The sequence below is a fragment of the Trachinotus anak genome, unplaced genomic scaffold (genome assembly GCF_046630095.1).
Source record: "Trachinotus anak isolate AG129_WGS33_773 ecotype Australia unplaced genomic scaffold, CSIRO_AGI_Tana_v1 ptg000013l, whole genome shotgun sequence".
In the NCBI taxonomy this organism is placed as follows: Eukaryota; Metazoa; Chordata; class Actinopteri; order Carangiformes; family Carangidae; genus Trachinotus; species Trachinotus anak.
The window spans coordinates 8,850,591-8,871,863 of NW_027273864.1; the positions used below are offsets into that span (position 1 = coordinate 8,850,591).

General features: G+C 41.1%; 1 protein-coding gene across 1 annotated transcript in view; it reads left to right on the top strand.

Annotated features, from left to right (window-relative positions):
* The window catches only part of suclg2 (succinate-CoA ligase GDP-forming subunit beta), a 90,772-nt gene that overhangs the window by 49,287 nt on the left and 20,212 nt on the right, over positions 1–21,273 (top strand). The window lies entirely within an intron of this gene.

Consider the following 21,273-nt stretch of genomic DNA (forward strand, 5'->3'; position numbering starts at 1 on the left):
TTGGAAAACAAAGTTTGCTTTTTTTTCATCCCGGACTTGATTGTAACAATCAAATACATAATGCTGTTGGTTATTTTAGAGCACATATTCAAAGAAAAAGTCACATTAAAAGAAAGCAGCTTCACCACCTGTTGAATTGTATTTGATATTGGTGTCATGTAGCTTATATCACATTCATTGAGGCCTGTCTGTCTGGTTAGTGCTTTGTCACAGAGACAACAGCTCTCATTAGACAAGGGACCTTGGCATATGTCCATGTTTCACTGAGGGAACCAGACTCTGCGAGGCTGTGTGATTACACGCCATCATTCTCTGTTGCAGCTGCATTATAAATCTCTCCTCTGTACTATGCAAAAATATATTGGCTTTAAAGACTTGTTATCACATGTGCATCCGCGAACACACATTATAGCACAAGACAGGCTCATATGCAACACAAAATGAATAAACAACTTTAAATGAAAGCGTGCTTCTGAAAGTCTTGCTGCTCTGGTTGAGTGGCAGCTTGGGGTGTTTTACAAGAGATTCTGCTCTATGTTCAGAAAGCTAATAACTCCAAACTAAACAATGTGAGCCCTGTAACGACACCGCAGTGCTGATTGTGTGTTGACAGTCATCACACTGCTAATTCCCCTGCTGCTGTCACTCCTTCATCCCTGCACTGATCTCCAGTTGCCTCTGTGTTAGCATCTCTGGAAAGGCTCGGTTGTACGGAATACAGAGTAGCATTCGATAGCATTTCAGTCCTCTGCTGCCTTTTTGAAAACCTTTTATTTACACACTTGGCACTACATGCTTTCAAAAATACTGTCTATTAAAGAAAAATGTTTTACACTAATTATAAAATACATATCGAAATATATACATACACACCTGAGTTCCCAAATTCAACCACAGTTTAAAAGTACTGGTTAATCTATTAGAGACTGACCACTACTGCAAATACACCTCAACAGTTTACTGAGGCACTAGGCGGTCTCTTAAGACACTCACACTTTCCCTTCATATTACATGTCTGCTTTCTAACCTTGCTAGAATAAAGCTAACTTACTTAATTTGAACTTCAACAAATAATAGAGAGGTTGTGAAAAACAGAATCATTGACTGTGATACACAGTCTGTTCCTAAAATGGATAATTCCATCAATATTATAGTGCAGGGAAACTTAGTTTCATCCAAGTATGTTTTTTTTATACAACTCAGTGCAAGCAGTGAGGATGTATAAATGGTCGCAACACTTTCTGTCTCATATTTATCACACAACAGTGAACACACCAGTGTTGCACACCTTCACAGATGAATGTTAAAATCCCACCAACCTTTAACACCCCAGCAGGTGATACATTGCCTTACCCACATTTCCACTGTGTGCAGATTCTATTTGGTCTTATGTGAATTCAACTCAATGGTTTGTGGTGGAAAATAAAAATGAATATGGTGGATAAAAGAGAAATGTGATCAATAATGGAGAGAGAAAACTACAAAGACATGTCACTCTCTCCTGGCATGGAGCCTCCATCTATTATTATTGAACCCTTTTAAAACGAGGTGGAATTCTGCAGAAGCAAATTCATCGTTTTAAAGTCTGCACCCCCCCCCCCCCCCCCCCCCACCCACCCCCCCCCCACCCCCCCACCCCCCACCCCCCACCCCACTCAGCAACACTCTCACATGGACAAGAGGGATCCTCCTCCACCCTCCTCCTGTTCCTCCTTCTCTTTCTGTCTTGGGCTGATTCCCCAGATCCAGATGGGGGAGTAAGCCTGCTGCCTGTCCCTCCTGCTGCTGTGTATGGAAATAGAGACAGGGAGCTCCTCCCTAACAGGGAAAAAAGTAGAATAGGATTGACATTAAACTGGGTTGAAAGCACCATTAGCATTTCAACCAGGGGAGCTGAGAAACCTGCTCTGATCTGTGGAGGGAATGTTAATCATTTCACAATAAGAGCCAGAGAGAGCGCTGCTCATTTGCATTGAGTTTCTCTTTTCTTCTTTTTTTTCACAAATTACCACTCCCAAAGTCAAAAATATGAGCAGAGATTGAAATTAAAATCATGCTCTTGGCTAGGTGAATGTGACAAGGCAAACGTGATTGATTTCATGTGTCAATAAGTTATGGTAAGAGCACTGTTCTCCTTAGTTGCCTTAAATGTGAAGGCAATTGGTGCTTATGGCCTTGAAATTTAGGACCCATTGTTGACTATTTATTCACATTTTGAAGTCCCACATGGACTGGTTCACTCGCATTTCACATTGTTATCGTTCTGCTGTTTTTTAAGGCATTTCTCTCCTCACAGCTAATCATTTTGACAGCATATGTTATGAGGAGGCTTACTTTCACTGTTACTGCATGAAACAAGCTCAGTAGCTGCTGTAGGGAAGGCCATTAATGTTCTGCTGCAAACACGAATATGAGCTTTTTATTAGAGACACCTTTGACTTTTGACTGGGACGATTAAAATGGTTTATGTCCTGTGGAAAAGAAAGAAGTGCATTCAGTGGCCAGGCAGGCAGTTGAGCAGGGAACATCCTTTTGTAATGATGCCACACATTTCCACAAAAAACAGGTATTTTGGTGTCTGTCTTCCCTTGCAGTCTTTCTTCCTCAGTCGTTTTTACGCTTTTGTCTCCTTGCCTCCGTCTCTCTCGCTCTCTCCCTCTCAGTCTCCGCTTTGATGTCTCAGGCTCATTGTGCCGAGAGGAGTGGAAGTGATGTGAGTGTACTGCTGGCACTAAATAGCAGAGACGGAGCCTGAGATGACAAAGCCTCCTCTTTCTTGTTTGCTCACTTCTCCACTATCTACCCTTGCAGCATTCATTACCTTAAACGTTATTATTCTCTGAAAGAAAGGGAAAGAGAAAACAGATGAAACAGGGATACTGTATGTGAGGTGGGAACAACATAAGGAAAAAAAAAAGTCAAAATGAAATGATTGGGAGAAAAAAGTAAATCATAAAGCGATTGTGTAGCCTAGTGTGTGTTAAATATGTGAGATGTTATGTAGCTCAGCTGGGTGTACTACACCATTCAGCTTTGTTTGAATTTAGGCCCCCGGCTTTTTAAGCGGAGACATATTTATTTTCCATGCTAAAATAAATAGCTCCACTTTCTTCATATCCACGTACAGAACAGTCTGTTGACAGAATGGCTGAATTTATTGAGGTTTCCCTCACATCACCTGTAGGCAAGCAGGACCAGGCAGCAAATACCAACAGCCAAATAACCTCGTTATTGCTTTGTGCCTGTGCTGTAAGAAAGTGGCAGATGGATGTTTTGTCCAACTCGACATCCATTTTGTTCTCAGGGCTTAAGGCTGTTTTCTGTAATTTTTATTGGCTAGAGTAAATGATGACATTTTTCTAAAACACACCCTAGTTGTGTGTCGGTATTAGGACTGCAACTATGTCAAACTATTAGCTATCATGGCAAAAAATTATTATATCTTAATGACAACATTATAATAATATTCAAAGTTATTTTCAGCTGTTTTAATTTGACCAACTTAAAAAGTACATCTCTCTTTAGTGCAAATGAATAATAATGTACCATACTATATATCATATTGCCAGATATAGTATCGGCAAACACATTTGAATGAACCTCTCTTCTTTTAATGACCACGTACAGCAGTTTGCTAGTAAACTCAGGAGACACTGTGTGGCTGAATGCACGTGTTAACATCCGCTCTGGGTCGTGTGTGTTAGTGAGTGGCCACAACAAGCTTGTGTTTTTATCAGCTGAATGTTGTAATAATGTAGCGGATTAGCCGGATGGTGACTGTGGAGATGAATGGTGAGGTTATGCCTCCTGGCTATCTTTGTGTTTTTATGCACAATCAATGATTAATCTTTGAATCAATATTTAATGTTTCATTAAATCCAGCATATTGTGACACCCTTAATTAGTGTTCACTGGGTCTGTCACGATAACTGTTTATATTATATTATATATTTTGTCCCAAAAATAGTTGCTATTAATGATATTATTGTCATATTATTGGCCATTTTTTTTATTGCCACTGATATAATGGCAATATGATAACATATTAAGGCAAGTACACCCTTCAAAGAACACTGAACCTTTAAAAGATATTGGAATTGGAATGTGACAAATATTAAAATATCCTAAAATAAATAAAACATAAATAATATTAATAAAACAAAGTCAACATAGCAGCTCGTTTGTGTGAATGGGTTCTCAATGTTTCCCACAGACTGAGTATTTACTTGCATACAGAGTTAGAGGGGGAGAATGTAACCCGAGGTATATACTGTAGGTACAGTTTACAGACGTGCCCTAAATGCGTCACATGCAGGCTATAGGTAGACGTTAGAGCGGCAGCTGTGCACAGAGAAGCCTCTAGTCCTCGCTGAGTTACTGCAGCGCACGCAACTCAGACAGGTGTGTGGCTAAAAATGTGTTTGAAAAGAGTGAAATAAGGAGTTGTGATTTTTATCTACCTCGGCGTACCGACAAAACAGAGCTGATGTGTGGGAAATGCTGGCTGTCTTCTCTCATTGGGCTGAAACCCAGAATGTTCCCACACCAGAGCTGTGGACGGTGGCTTTGAAAACAAGTCCATTTGAACTTATTCTTCCAAACTTTCTGGCTGCAATTATGCAGTCATCAGGAAAAACAACTATTAGCCTCAAGTAGGACGTTATTTTCACTTCACCTGGTTCACTGTTGCTGTCACTGTATGTGTGTGTGTGTGTGTGTGGAGGAGCTGCCTGAGCCCCGCCCACACTGAAACTCCAACACAGAGAGCAGATGAGAGGACGGAGGCAGCGCGACCAGAAGTGACAGCAAAATGTGTCTCTGTGTATATTTTTATTTTTTCTGTTCATTCAGCTTATGCTCTAAAAAACCCTTAGGTGCTGCGTCCTAGTCTTAAATTGGTGGTGAAAACCCTGCTGTTTATTCTGGCGACATGTTGGCAAAATTTTGGTTACTTTCTTATGTAAACACAACAGGCAACATTGAGGTCAGCAAAAAGTATCGAGGTCATGTCCATATGTTGTACGATAAGTCAACAAAGAATTATTGTGTTATAATTATTGTGACAGGCCTAGTGTTCATATCTAGAGTATACCTTAAAGGTGTCTTAGTCTGCTGTTTGTGGTTTGAGGTAAAGCATGCAGTGTGCACCGCTCTGAGGTGAAAGGGGCACAGATTGGCACATTAGCATCAGTTCAGCTGGGTGACACACCTCCCAGGCAAATATTGAGGTATGTTCATGTGCATGTGTTAATGTTGCATTATCACACTGCTGATCATGAAACATCTTTTCAGCCCCCACTGGCTCACCTGTGTGTGTGTGTGTGTGTGTGTGTGTGTGTGTGTGTGTGTGTGTGTGTGTGTGATTTTAGATTTTCCTTCGGTGTTCTCCCTACATTTTCTCCACCTCTCTGGCTCTGTTTGTGTGGGATTATTATGTGCGCCCCCCTGCACTTCCGCCCCCATTGCCCTCAAGTAAAACATCATACTATTTTGCTTCTTTCCAGCTCAATGACTCTGCTTTAACTCACCTGTGGTCCCCCTTTAACCACTTTCCTCCTTGGCACAGTGACACTCCCATGACAAGTCCCATCTACCTCTCTACAGGAAACACACCACTATTACTACCTTTCCAGCACTGTCTTCTGTTTTCAGTTAAAGAGTCTTTATCGGTATTATTCACCACTACCTATGTGGTGATACATACCAGGACATTAGAGTGGCTCCCCAATGTGTCTTTCTACTAGTCTCTCCTCTCACCATTTCCTCTTGTGGTTCTTTTGTCTCCCTCTTCTTCTCCTTGTTTCTTCTCGCCATCTTTCTGCTTCTTTGTGTCTCTCTCCTCTTCCCTGTAGCCTTTCATCTAGCTAAATCCTTTTAAAGTCAATGTGAGGATCTCCCCTCAGTTACATGCCTGCTAGCTAAATCCTCCAGGAGCCCAGGAGCTGTCTTTCTCATCCCCATATGGAGATGTCTGAGCCCATGTCTAATGTGCTTCAACATGTATGGAGTCACAGAAAGCCAGTGGCTCTGGTCCAAACCAGTTGAGCCATGGAAATGTGCTATGAAAAGTGTATCATCCTGTCCTCAGGCTGCAGAGGAAAGGAAGCAAGGGTGCCCTGTTTTACAGGGCTGTGTCTTTAGGATATTACGACTCACAACTATGATGGAAGTCACACAGCTCAATCAGTCACTGAGCAGAAACATGAATAGGTGCAAATACATGCTTGTATTGCTGCACCCACGTCATTCACAAATCTCCACAAACATGAAGTCCTTGGAGGACGCCGACAACTTTTAATCAGGAGTCACCTGTGATGTGAGAGCCCTATGCTGTGTTATTTTAAGGGAAAGAAATCACCTCTCTGCTTGAGGCTGAGGGCCTGTGGGAGATGCCAGTCCGCTGTGTTATAAACACAAGCAATGCAAAGCCATCAACAAAAAGAGAGAAGGGACAAAACAAGCTACCATGGTAATGGAGTCCATTCCCAGCGTGCAGAATATTACACTCGAACTGAATAGGGGGCCAGCCATGTACTTAGCCCAGCCAACACACTGGGGCTGCCACATCGAGGCCAGGCCACAGTAAGAGTGAGCATTGCTTGTAAAAGGCAGATAGTGTGGGTGTGTGTGGGGTGGGGGATGGGGGATGGGGGGGAGAAGTGGCTCTCTGGGTGATGTATTTCTTCTTTTTTCAGCTATGGGCAGTGCAGGTCATTGTATTGGTTTGCCATTGTATGAGAAAAGGTTCACCTCATATAATGGTTTTCCTGCAGATTTGCTTACAGTGCATTAAAATCCTGTGTTAGTGACAGATATAGGGTTGGGATTTTGTGTATCGTGGGACCTCTTCCTCTCCAGCACATTTAAAATCACTGCAGCGATGTGTTATAGGCTAAACCCAGACAGCACTGACCCCGTGTTAGATCTTGAAATATATTCACCAGGAGCCTGATGAAATGTAATTGCTCTGTGTGTAGGTACATATGGACACTCTGTACAGGCCACTGCATTATTGTGTGGATGTTTTTCAGTTTGCGCATAAAGGTCGTGTGTGTGTGTGTGTGTGTGTGTGTGTGTGTGTGTGTGTGTGTGTGTGTGTGTGTGTGTCTGCGTCTCTGTCTGTGGATTTCAAGGCTGTTCATTCAAAACCTCCAGCACATATGGCAAAAGTTCAGACATCAGCTGTGCAACCTTAGTGAAGCAAACATCTATAGACTGCTGCACAGTGCTTGAAGTCGCTCAGTAACTTGCCGACCTCTTTGCTCTTTGAACTCGGAAACGCATGTAACTCAGAAACACGTGTATCAGATGTACAAATCAGATAAAAATCCCTTGACCATTTCTTAGCAAGGTACATCTCTGAATTCAGCTGCCACAGACATTATGCATTTTTCAAACATGATGTCAGCAGATTGTATGTATTATGTATGAGTGTATGTATTTTTATTATTTTTAACCTTTTCCATATATTGTATGAATAAGCCTATAGGGACAGTGAAAGAAATTAATTATGGTGACAGCAGATGTGTGTCCGTTGTGTTAAAGTATTGATTTAAGTGGTTGAGCGTGTGGTCAATTTAAACATGCTTTTTATACAGCTATTTAAGGGACATGTGACGTCAAACGTATCTGTACTATAATATATAATATAATGTAATCATAGATGGCATCAGATCTGTTTTCATCGTGCAGAATAGATGGAGTGTATATAAAGACAATCCTTCCCTGCTCACTAGTCTTCTTGCATTTACTTTTTTGTTCATCAGCTCAATCGTCTTACTTACAGACTGAGAAATCTCTACCTGTCTTTCTGTCTGTCTGTCTGTCTGTCTTTCCACTCATCCGCTTGACTTCAAACTTTGCATGTGCTCAGGAAGTGCAGTGTCGACTGTGCAGTTTTTGATAAGTGGTTCTCAAAAAACATAAAAAGAGAAACATTAAATGGCCGTTGGTCAGGCTGGTCCACTCAACCGATGATTACACTTTCAAAATAACACTGTTGCAGTTGATCTGAATGGATCAGGGCAGCGCTGCTCCTGACCAGGGCTGAACGCAGGTTTGACACCAACTGGCTGAGTGGATCGGTGTTTCTAGTAGGGATGAGAATTTTACTTAACAATGGTTTTAAAACATTTAGGTTTTGAAACAAACTACACAGTTTGTTTAAAAAACTGTCAGATAAAGATAGAAAAAGCAAACCAAAGCGAGGCAGAGACCGACGTAGAGCACACAAGTGGGCGAGCAAGACAAGTCGTTAATGTGTGCGATATGAATGGAGAAACAATTAGTGGTTTGCGTTTTAATCACTTCATATTTCCAATTTCATGTGCTGCCTTGGGCTTGAGCAGAAATACAGATCTCTTACTAAAACATTGGTATATTAACACATGAGAGGTGACATCAGCGCTTGCTTACGTACATTCACCATTGCCTAAACTCTTGAACCCAAACTCTGAAAATACGTCATCCCAGCACATCCCAACACAGTGATGGATCAAATAACAAATGTATGCATGTGTCATGAATTTTGGCAAAAATGTACACTTGACACATTAGAATGAAGGCTCAAGCCATAAGCGAAGGACAAATGGGGTTGTCACACTCTATACTTTCTCCCTCTCATTCCTCTCGTGAAGGTTAATTTGAGGAAGTTAAGGAATTGTCCAGAGATCCACCGTGGAGCTGATGACTTGTCAGATTGATTTGCCCTTCAGGGAACTAATACCTTGTCTGTCTCTTTTTCCATTTGATCTTGGTGAGAACAGCACAGCATGTTTTTAAAGGCTCATGTCATTTTCTACCGCACCCTCAGTAGACAACTCTATTACTTAACCATCATGTATGCATAAAGACTATGGATTGCTAATGTATTCGTCCTGATCCCAGCACCTTGTCTGGCACCAATTCGTCCCCTGTTGATTCTCACACATTCACGCACACACGTGCACAGAGACATACACACGCACACAGACAAGTCCCATGGGCATGTCTGATTGAGCTTTCTCCTGTCTGCCATTCCTCATCCGTGGGAAATCAATAGAGGATCTGGGATTGGAGCTTGGGCTAATTGAGCTCTGCTCTCTCTGTTCTCTTATTGCTGCCAGGAGCGTTTTGTCATCGCAGCACCTGGTTCACACCATGGGGCCAGGGGGAGGCAGCCGGTGATCAGATAGGCCCTTCGGATGCCACAGGGAGGGGAGCTGTGTGTGATTGAGCGACCTTGTGAAGTCGAGCACTCAGAGGAAGGGCATAGCAAAGGAAGGCTTCATTTATTCTCATGCGCCTCTGCAGGAGCTGCTTGATGTTTCTTGCTCTTCACCTGATATTGGAGGAAATAGAAATGTTCTTCTTCTGTTGCACAGTTTTCAAAGTCAGAATCATTGCAGTCGTGATTATCACTCAGGATTTTATGTAACTACTCTTTTTTTAGGTGCTGCACTGAGGCAAGTCCTTGGTAGAACACTGCATAATGGTCATTGCATCCATTTGCATGTATTTCACATCCCACCGCTAACCAAGAGATCCAGCGAATAAATTAAAATAAACTTAAACCATTGCCTTGGCAACATCACTAACCCATGATTGTCTATAACTATAAATACCATGCCATGAGAGTAGTGGTTCTGCTGTGTTTACACTTGACACGTGGTTTCAACACGGTCGTGGGTCATTGCTAGCCAGCGTTATCATTACAAACTGCTTTTCTGCTCTTCTCAGTATTATAAATGGAGATTCTTTGCATCCAAACCATCTGCTTTCATTGCTCCACCCTTTGCCACCTTTCCAGTTCTCCATCTCTCCAAGTGTCCCAGACTTGATGGAGTATCACCATCACAAACAGCCCTAGTCCAGTGCTGAGAGACATTGCGGGAGAAGTGTGACTGTTAGACCCCCCTCATTTCACGCTCCCTTGGCGCTTATGTGTGCACATGCTGGGGGATTATGTGAGGCCACTCAAACACCCAGTTGATGAAATCATTTGTGCTCTCTGAGCCATGTACAGACACCACAAACGCTGTACCCATTCCCGTCCTCTAGGGCTATTAATGAGGGTGATATTTTTGAAGTTACTTTGTCAAGGTTAAAGCTGCAGCTTTGAAAGTCAGTTTATTTGCAGTGAGAGCTGTTGAATGTTGCTGTAAATTAATTAGAAGAGCACAAAAAAGTAAACAAACAAGCAACATACCAAAACCTTGAAAATGTTTTTTTTTTTTTTTCCTTCCTTCTTTGATTGGTGGTGGTCTAAGTGCACACCACATCGTTAACTGTAGTATGACTCACTTTAAGACACAGAAGATGCATGTAGAACAGTGCTAATTCAGTGATACCATCATACATTAGCAGATACTTGGTTAAATACACTGTGAAATTAACAAACTGTCACATTATGAGGTTTTTACTCCTACAGGCTCAAATTACATAAGGTTTCGTAAAGACTGGGGATTGTATGGCATTACTGAGGGTGGGATATCTGACCTATAGTCCCTATTGTGGGTGAAATGCCAAAAACACTGGATCCTACATTTGCCATAATGCAACTCAATGGCATCTTTTATTGGACAAGGTTTGTTGAACTTCAGAAAGCTCCTTTCAGAGCTACAGAAGACATTATACAACTGTTTTCACAGTCTGAATAGCATCCTGCATGTTCGTAAACTGAACTTTATGTGTACATTTATTTTTTGAACAGCCTGAAAATAGAAGACAATTACCTGACCTTATTGGAAACAGATGATGCTCAGTGATAGAAGCCTGCAGTTAATTGCTGCTATTGTGGTAGTCAGCTAATATTGGTATGAGTATATTTGAACAACACAACTTAGTATATGTTGTTTGCTGTGTGCTGTCTGCAGATTACATGCTTGTGCCCAAGCTCCCGAAGCTTGTGTTTGTTCCAATAGGCCCATCGGCTTCTACCAACTCATATTAACCTTCTGATTTTAGTCAGACACAGCTCTCTCATCCAACAGCACTTCCGTCCTCCGTCTTGTTGAAGCCCACTGGGTTTTAAGCAGGGTCATGATATGAGATAATGGGTGCCCTCCACCAGCTCCTTTTTGCTATTCACCTCCACAACACCTTCAGTATGACACTTGCAAGGGCAGTAGCTGTGTCTTGTTTCTTGATATGTTTGAACATCTTCTTCCACTCTGAAAAAAATGATGAAATCAAGATTTTCTCACTTAAATTCGTAGAACCCCACAGTGGCAAGAAAAAGTAAGGGAACCCTGTGGGATTACCTGCATTTATGTATAACTTTGTCTTCAGATATGGTAATCTAAGTTACAAACACAGACATGTAACATCTTAAATGATAATAAATCAATGTATTGTTCTTGTCCATACTAAAAACATAATTAAAATATTCACTGTTTAGGCTGAAAAAAGTGTGTAAACCCCTTGGTTAATGGCATGAACAGCAGTTAACTGGAGTCAGGAGTTAGTCCAGTCAATGGAGCAAGATAGGAAGTCTGGGTTAAAGCTACTTTGATTGATAAAAAACACATTTTGAGTTTGCTATTCACAAGAAAAATCTGCTGATATGAATCATGCCTTGCAATAGAGAGACCTCAGAAGTTGTTGATTTGCATAAAGCTTAAAGGGTTACAAAGTGATTTCAAAGGGTTTAAATATTCATCAGTCAACAATCAGACAAACTGTTATAAATGCAGATGATTTAGTTCTGTGGTTTCTCCTTCCAGTAGTGGACACCCAGCTGAGATGACTTTAAAAAGCACAACGCAGAATGATGAATAACGTAACAGAACCTCACAGTAACAGCTAAAGGCTTCAAATAATCATTGCACCTGGTTGACAACTCTGTTCATGAGTGTATACGCATCATGGTTCATGGCTACTTGGAGCATGGTGTCCATTACAGGACAGCATGGAGGAAGCTGCTGCTCTCCTAAAAAAAACAAACAGCACTGTGCCCCTGGAGTTTGCCAAAGAGCATCTTGACACTCCACAACACTAGTGGGAAATCATTTTGTGGACTGATGAAACTAAGGTTGAATTGTTTGGGAAGAACATGCAGCAGTGTGGTATAAAAAGAAAATGCATACCAACATGAAAACATCCTAAAGGTGAAGCAGGCTGGAGGCAGCATCATGATTTCGGGCTTTGCTGCCTCTGGGCCTGAACAGCTGAACGTCAAGGGGAAAATTAATTGCCAAGTTTGTTAAGGTATCTTATCTTAGGATAATGTCAGGGTGGCTGTTCAGCTGCTGAAACTCAGTAGAAGTTGGATGATGCAGCAGGACAATGACCCTAAACACTGAAGTAAATCTACCACAGAATGAATTCACCCAAAGACAATCCAGCAATTTGAAGTGGCCCAGTCAGAGTCCAGACCTTAACCCAGCAGAGAAGCTGTGGAATGACCTCAGAGCCGTTGGCACCAGACCTCCTGAGAATATGTCTGAGCTGAAGCAGGTCTGTAGGAAGAATGCTCCAAGTTCCTCCTGAACATTGTGCAGGTCTGATCAGCAGCTACCGGAAGAGCTGGTTTGAGGTTGTTGATGCCAAAGGAGGTTTGACCAGTTATTAATTTTTCCACCAGCACTATCAATGTTGAATAGCTGTGTTCAATAAAGACAAAATATTATATTTGTTTTTGTGATATTAGCTGAAGAACATTGTGCGCTTAGATGAAGATCAGATCACATTTTATGACCAATTAATGCAGAAAACATAGTATTCCATAGATGGCCAGCAAATACCAAAATACTCAAAATCCCAATGGCACTGGCTCTTAAGATCTGGCTGCTTTTCTACCAACTGTGTAGCCTAATGAACAAGCATTCACAGTACATTTTGTCTGTTTAAATGTCCTGTCTTCCCTCAGTGCCCCTCCTCCTTCTCATCATGTTTCAGGTATTTGTAGCTTTGTATGGCGAGACATGCCGGCAGCAGTACAGCGAGAGATTATTGTCAGTGTAATTGGCTTTTCCAGGCCTGATTTGATACGAGCCTCTTGTCTGATCCACACACTTCTTTATTATCGAGCGTAATGGAAAGACGACGAGGCTCACATGAAACGTTCAGCTCATCGTATCTCCAGAGAAATCGCCTCCTGCATTTTCGTTTCAATGCTCTGGGTCAGGATAGAAAACTGTGTATCCATGTGAAGATGAAACACTCCCAGCATACACAGAGACAGACACATATTAGCATCACACATATCTAGCAGACAAAATAAGAAAAATGATGGCTGACGATATGCCTTATAGTCACTCTCATTTAACCATTCATATATATGCAAGGATTTAGCAAGTTATTATTAATACTTGTGCATTATCTGTGTTCAACCATTTTGTACAATCTCACATTTCCCTAATTCAGATCTTATTGTCCCTGTATTCCTGATAAATGACAGCCTATGGGAAGAATTTGGTATCAAATCATATGATCCAGTTCAGTCCCTAGTTCGCTGTCCAAGCTGACATGGCTGTCTGCTGCTGCAGCAGTCTGCCTTGTTCACCAAGCAGCAGAGGCAGTGTAGAACACGGCTCTCCTACACTATTATCTCAGTCAATATCTGCTACTGCCAGAGGAGGATGCGGATGGACAAGAGATTTACAGTAGGAAACCTGAGAAGTAATGTATAGGACGAGCGTAGATCAAGATTTTACCCGAAGTACAATCTATCATTTACATATTTATGAAATCCCAAACTGTCAAAACAATAAAAACTGACAGGTTTTAGTTAATACTACAAAATTACAGGTAAAAAATGATGGCAGATCTTTCTAAAATATATTGGTTTAGACTAAACAAGACAACATCAACACTTTCTTAATATTTGCTCTATATTTTTGCAGAATTTCAGTCATGTACCTGTCATTTCTTCCTCTTCATTGCCATTCTAGCGTGGTTATGGGTGAAATGACATTTGCTTTGGAGATGTTTGGTTGCCAAGACAGCAACCTCTGAGGCCTTTTACTGTCAGATTTATTTTAAGCACTATAGCACAAAATATCACCCACTCTAATATCTCTCTAAATACTCGATAAAGGTATGTAGCTTCCTTAGACTTTGTGAAGATCAAAATGTGGAGAAGTGCTTCCTCTATAAAAATATTCTCTCACCTTAATGGATTCCTAATGGATCCTGTTAGATGTTTCTGTTAAGGAAGTTCAAGTTTCCATTTTGATACCGACTTCACTCCGATTTTGTAACATCTACTTCTCACTGTCCCTTTTGATACAGAAAAATTAAATTAAGAGGGAACGGTGAACTTTCAGCTGAAGGCACAGTGGCTCCATCTTGAAAATCAGACCAGAATAGCTTTTATAAGCGAGATGGGTCAAGTCATGGCATTTCCATGGTTTTTGAAAGAATTATTCATGTAACTGCTTAAAGATATAGGATATGACAGAGAACAGCAAGTAATTAACAACAAGATGGGATTATGTACAAATAGAGTGGCACGAGGTGAAGAGTTGGCATTTTGGTGAAAACATTTTGCTAGGACTAAACATTCAAGGCTTGCCACTTTGTTGGTATTTCATGAACAAAAAAAAGACACAACCTGCTCCTTATGTTTTTCAAAAGATTATTGGATAGAGTGCGGTTTCCTCCTCAACAAATCTGTCTTTGGCCAAATTTAAATTGCACACACACTGGCATGAAGAGAGGGCATTAATCAGACAACAGCCAAGATTTCTTTTTTTGTGAGTTATAATTAAAATGCATGCATTTTGGAAATTGCACTTTTGCATATTTGACTTAAAATGATTAATCATTTAGCCCAAACTATATAACAGTGCATTCAATGTGGCATACAAGCTACAGGTTGTAGCATTAAGCTGATTGAAGTAGTTGCAATCAATGCTTAAAAAGTAAAAGGCTTACGACTGAACCTCCTATGTTATCTTACATAAGGTTGTCTTTTTTTTTCTTTAGTTGTTCAAATAGTTGTTCTTCATACCAGAAAGGTGCCATCATTCATTAAGATTGAGTCTATAGACTGCAGCAGCTTGCCTTGAATTTGCTCCTTCCCTCCGTCTCTCCACATACCTGCCTTTTGTAGTATGTTTGATCGTTTCCTTATTCCTACAGCTAGTTGTATCATTTTTAACAGCCTTACAAGATTAATCTCTTCTTTTTTTCATTTCCAGAGTGTCTTTTTTACTAGTAGCAAGCATGGGAATGGCATAAATACTGTGTAGGGAAAGGAGATGAGTAGAAGTGTGCTGACAGAGAGGGAATGAGTGAGAGAGCTGTGTTGAAAAGAGCGATAAAGAAAGGAAAATGAGAGTCCAGCGGGTGAGGAGTCAGAGAGCGATTGGGTGTAGAGAGCTGTAAAATAGGTGGAGTGGGGGGTGGGAAGGGGGCTCTAGCAGTGATTACATTGTCCATCAGGCCACAGGACGGCCTGCATCAGCCCACAGGATTGATGTTTGACAGAATAATTAGAAAACTGTCTCAGCCTGTAATCACTGGAGCTCATCTTGCCGGAGAAGACTTCCATTCGCTTTCTGCCACACATGCACACACAAACAGGCTAGTCCCGAGCCATCTGTGCTTGACTGGTATATGGGACAGTGGGTTGATAGAGTGGTAAGATGGGAGTGTTCCTGTCTATTCTCAAGGAACTGAAAGAGTTTATCTGCAGAGGTGGGGACGGGAGGCAAGTGTGCTACCTCACTCACTGGTTCAGTGAAGGCAGGAATGGGGAACACACTGGTGATTTTAAAGGCACTGGAGGTAGGGTTTATGGACTGGAAAAAAATGAATTAAGTGGAGTTTTACTATAGCGGATGGTAAAACGAATGAGATGTGGGACTGAAACCCCCCCCCAACTCTACTTTAACCCTTCCGGTGCTATTGTGTGTCCAAGAGGGGTGAGAAAAATTGTATGGACATGGTTGCCTGGAAAGTGAGTGACAGGATACATGCAGCCAGTTTACTGGACAGCAGTGAATAACCCCTGATGTCCATCAGCGCATTTCACAGCTTCAGTGTGGTTATATATTGTCTAGTGGAAATATTTAGTGTTTGCAACAATTTTTTCTTTGCTGTTGTGGATGGTAGCTGAAAGGGTTAGACTTAATAATTATTTAGACGTTAAGTATTTGGGTTTCCTTACAATACTGTTTTTGTGCTTGTATACAAACAGTTCACCCCTATACTGCTCCTTTGTTTTCACAGACACACCACCATGAGACAGAATAATTGCATCAAGTCAAGGAGGTATAGGAATAAGTCTTGAACACTGAGATTGACTAAACAGTCTCACCACAAGGTCAATTTAGAAGCTGCTCGCGAGCTTTTGATCATATCCAACAATTTTCCTCAGCAGATGGAGTTACAGTCTGACCGAATGAGTCATAGTCAAGTCAATAACGTTCAAAAGTCTCAAACAGTTATACTCAAATATATTATTCTCCAATGTCATATTTGTCATGATCAGTTGCATTTACATAACAAGTAAAAAAGGTTTGTTCCATGTGGCAGTGATGTGAGCAGGTCTGGCAAAGATAGCAAGCATCAATACAACAACAGTGTGAAGAGAAAGACATAACTGAACATGACGACACTGAAAGACAGTAAAATGATTAGATTAGCCACATGACAGACCAATGCTAAATGTCTAAACTATGTTCATGTCTTCTGAGTTGTTTTAACTTATAATGAGGTGTCATTGTTTTGGCAAGATCGTAATTGATAGTGTTTTAAAATTAACACATGCATGGCAATGACTGTTGTAAATACTGGCAAATTAACTGCTCTTTAAATTCTGCTTTTACTGCATTAATAATCATATTTCACATTAGCTTGCTTTTTAACTTTTTAGCAATCAGACATAATTTCAGTCACCATTCATCACTAGAAAGGTCAAAAAACTTTGTGGATTTCAGTTTTAAATTGGTGAGAAATGAAGAATGTGCTGCTTTTGTACTGGTCGTTGCCATTTTAAGATTTTGTGATTTTACTCTTTTGTTTTCAGTATTTGACTTCAACCAGAGCAAGAGACTCAAAAAGTGGAAGCCATGTCCCACTGTCGTGTCTATTCTTACTGGTCTGATTAAGTACAGCTCTCAAACGTCCACAATAGATCTGGAACATTTAAAGTACTGAAGGTCTTTGGTCTTCATTAGGATAATAGCCTTAGCATGCACCTGCAGTTCAAAGGTCACATCATTTGTCCACCTCATAGGCCCCTCCTGCCATGGAGCTAGCCCCCCTCCATCGATCTGGAATCTACTCAGCCTCTTCCCTTTCCTCCTGAGGCTTTTATTGGTTTCTGTGATCCCTCTAATACCTGAGCAAACCCTTAATGGCTAATTGATATGCTACTCTGTTCTCCAGAGCTCCATCAAAATCTGTGGAGCAAAATGTCAGCCTTGGAGCCATTGGTCACCCCCCCGCCTCCCTCCCTGCCCTACAGATCCTTTGCATTTGCATATGAGAGCAGACTACTTCTCGATTTGATGAGACTTGAGGACATGGGAAAATTTCATGTAACAGCTCCCACTGCAGAACAAAGTGTGGCGTAAGCACGTTAACATGCCCAATCAGTGTATCTGTGTCTGGCTTTTTGGAAATTAAACCCTGATTGCACCCATCTGTTCCAACCAGGTTTGGGTGTTTCTGGCACCTGCACACTCAGACCTTACAACACCCACAGGGGGTGAACGCCAGGGAAGAAGAGAAGGCGGGAGTGGAGGGCGAAATTGTCTGTTCTATCAATTTCAAAATGACTCATTTAGCCAGAGCCAGAGTGGCATCGAAAAACAGTCATCGCCACTTAATAACGTCCGTGATTCGGTCATTGACGAGGATGAAAAACAAATCAGTGGGTTTGTAGAAAGGGGTTCTTTAGATAGAGGCTCGCAGGAGTTGGCCAAGGTTGAGAATGCTATATGAAGATAACGTCCCATTCATCAGAATAACAGCTCTCTGGGGTTAATCCAGCCCTGCTAAAGTGCCTCTCAAGATAAACATCCAGTTGCAGAAGAAAACATTAAGTTCTCTCCTCCTCCCTTTGTTCATTTCTTTGTGTTTCATCACCTTCTCTCTGTCTTTTTTTGGTGTTCTGGTGTGATCACCAGTGGTCAACCTCTTACTTCAGTGGATCTACAAATTCTATCCTTCAAAGAATTTTTTTTGTGTTCTGTATTGTTGGCCATAAGGTATTTTTATATAATGCGTGTTGTATGTAAGTGTGGCTGATTTCACACAGTGAAAGACACACCAGAGGATTATATTTGCTTGCCCTTGCTTAATTGGCTGCTGTTGCGTTCCCTCACATCTTGAAAAAGCCCATAGGGTGCTGTATATTAACAACTTGGAAACTTGTTGCATTGTGTTGCTGCAGAAATCTTTTAATAGGCCTTAAGGTGAAAATTGCAGGTATGCCACTTATTGCGAGTGGGAGGGAAGTGACGTCAAGAAGTTGGAGAAATTCTGCAAACACTCACAGCCCTCCATGTCAACTTGTCAAAGAGCAGTTAGTGTGCTTTCATAAAGACATGAATAGATGGTAGCACACTTGCCTGCGCTGTAAATATTTAGGGCATGCTCTAACTGAATGTTATTATGTTAGATATAACTGCGATATAACTGAAAACAACCTAAAGCAAAATTATAACTTTTAATCAGTGTATTTCTCATAACCATTTCCCTCCATTGGACTTGTTTATTCCGACTTCTAAACAGCAAGATGACTTTGTGCTAGGTTTAACAGAATCACAAGAAATCTTTTTTTGCTTGCTTTTTGAATACAACGTACTGCAGCTTCAGGTGGCTACTGGTTTTGTAACAAAGTTGACAACTAGAAAATCCTTCACATTTACACATTCCTCTGTTTGAGGACATGGGAAAATTTCATGGAACAGCTCCCAGTTGACCACGGCTACACCCACAGCATCTTGTCCTGTGGCCTGGCTCCCTCTACACAACTTAAATGCTAAGTTGTTTATCGATTAGTGGAATGCACTTTACTAAAGGTGAGCGGATGGAGTTGCACCATTTTATACATGCAAATGGTGGGGAGGTGACAAAAAAAAGAGGGTTGGGGCAATGATTTGCCTTGCAAAGCACACCCATCTGCCCTTTCGATGGCTCATTGGTTCCCAAGATCAGGTGCAATCTGAACTGGAATCATTTGGATAATTGACCTTCTGTGTGCATACATTAGAATAAATTAATTTTGATTGGCCGTGCAGCATTAGGAACAAAGCAGGAAATGTTGGCTCTTTTATATTCTGTTGCTGGTTTGTTGTACCCAGTCTCTGAGGTGATTATGTATGCCATTCCCCAACTATTATGCATTTCTTCAGTTTAATAAAATAATTCTTGCTCTGAGCAGAGTAGAGCACAATACAGCTAGAGACAGAGCCATACTTTGTTTCAGGTTCACGTTTCAGGTAAAGCTTTAGTCTGTCTTAGAAAATAGTTTCCATGTAAATCTGAGTGGGTGGGTATAAATGTGAATTTTTATGAAGATTTTCTGCTGTGTGGGTGTCTATTTATAAATCTATTTATCTGGGTCCATGTAAATATGCTGAAGCAGAGCAGTCACGCCTGCCTCACGTGGCTCCTTTTCCGTAAGTGACCTTGCTATTCCAGTGAAAGTGCCCATACTGTGTCTGTCTACACCAGGCACATGCGGCTCTGTGCGTCTCATTGCTGTCTGATGGACAGCCATTAACCCTTGGTGAAGGGGTTGAGGAATATTTATGTCTGCCTGTCAGCGGTGACACGACACCCTCTGGGGATGAATAATATGCCTGCCCTACACTGGCTCCAATTGTTGAATCCAATTCACAGCAAAGTGGTTTCTGTGTGCATGTTTGTGTGTGTGTGTGTGTGTGTGTGTTTGTGTGTGTGTGTATGTATGTGTATGTATGTGTGTGTATGTGTGTGTGTATGTATGTGTGTGCTGATAGGTTTGCAGTGTGTGTGTTGGTGTATGTACAGTAGGTGCGTGTGTGGATTCAGGGGCATTCTGATACCCTGACGTGAGCAGCAGGAGACGAGTTCTACATCCCTCCCTGACATCTGACAAACCTCCCGCTCACTGCAGTGGTCTGTCTCTCTCCTTCTCACTCAGTGTCATGCATGATATCTCTCTAATGCCTTCTGTCATTCTCTGTCCTTTTCTATGTATCGATCAGTATTCTTTTTAAACAGCCTAAGAAATGTTTATAATCAGATTATGCTAGAACTAGAACTATAAAAATTGTTGTGTCCGTTTGCCGATAGGGTTTCTAAAAACTTATAGTCTGGTATAACTTCAGTTTGTACAAACCAGTAAATGAAAAATGGAATAAAACAGATGAGTTCAGATTTGAGAACATAGGACTGGCTTGGATATACTAAAGTCATTGCCACTATTAAAGACAAGTCACCAAAGATTGTCCCACAAGGACAGATGTTCTTTTCAATAGCCAGTATGAGTTTGCACTTTTTGCCATCACTGGAGAACCTTAATAAATTACAAAATGATAAAAGCGATCCAGTATAGTTGTGTGACTCATAGTTAACTGTTGTTGTATAAGTCGGTAGGTGTAGACAACGCAGACCACAGGTTGGCTCCCAAGAGGATAATTATACTTAACCCAGACACTGATGGTTGTTTATTTTGTTTTTGGTGACCATAACTCACTGTCAGTCACATGATCACTAGAAATACTGGCACACCCCTGCTTGCTATGGATATATTTCCTTTCCAAAGTGGATGGGACTCTAAATTCTTCCATTTCCAAATCCTTTACAGTTTCAGCTTTGATGTATTCACTTAAATCTTACTTTGTTACCACTCACTGTCCAGCCGTCATCCAGGTGAAAGAACCTTGAGTTGTTAAAAATGTTGATACATCTGTCTCGGCCTCACTCATTCACTTCAGTTATTACCATGTGCTCACAGCAATAAGCTTTAGAAGCAGCAGCCATCACCTCTTGGGCTACATGCAGAATAACCTAAACCTCTGACTGGTGACGGTTGTTAGGCTGCAGACATTATACTAACAATGAATACAGATGAAAAGATTAAGATAATGTAATCTACATCTTGATTGACAGTTATTTTTCTCCTAAACAGACAGCAGAATTGAATATGAATCTAGCGTAGAACAGTAAAAGGACATTGTTCTTTTTATTAAAGGTTCAAATACATTATCTACATATTAAATTATTGTAGCGATAGCAATTTTTGTAGAATTTCCATTTTAATTTTTTGGCAACCATAATTTTGAAAGCATCATCAGTTTCATCATGATGTGTTATTGTAACGTCTCAGACTTCACTTTGTCCCCTGATTTC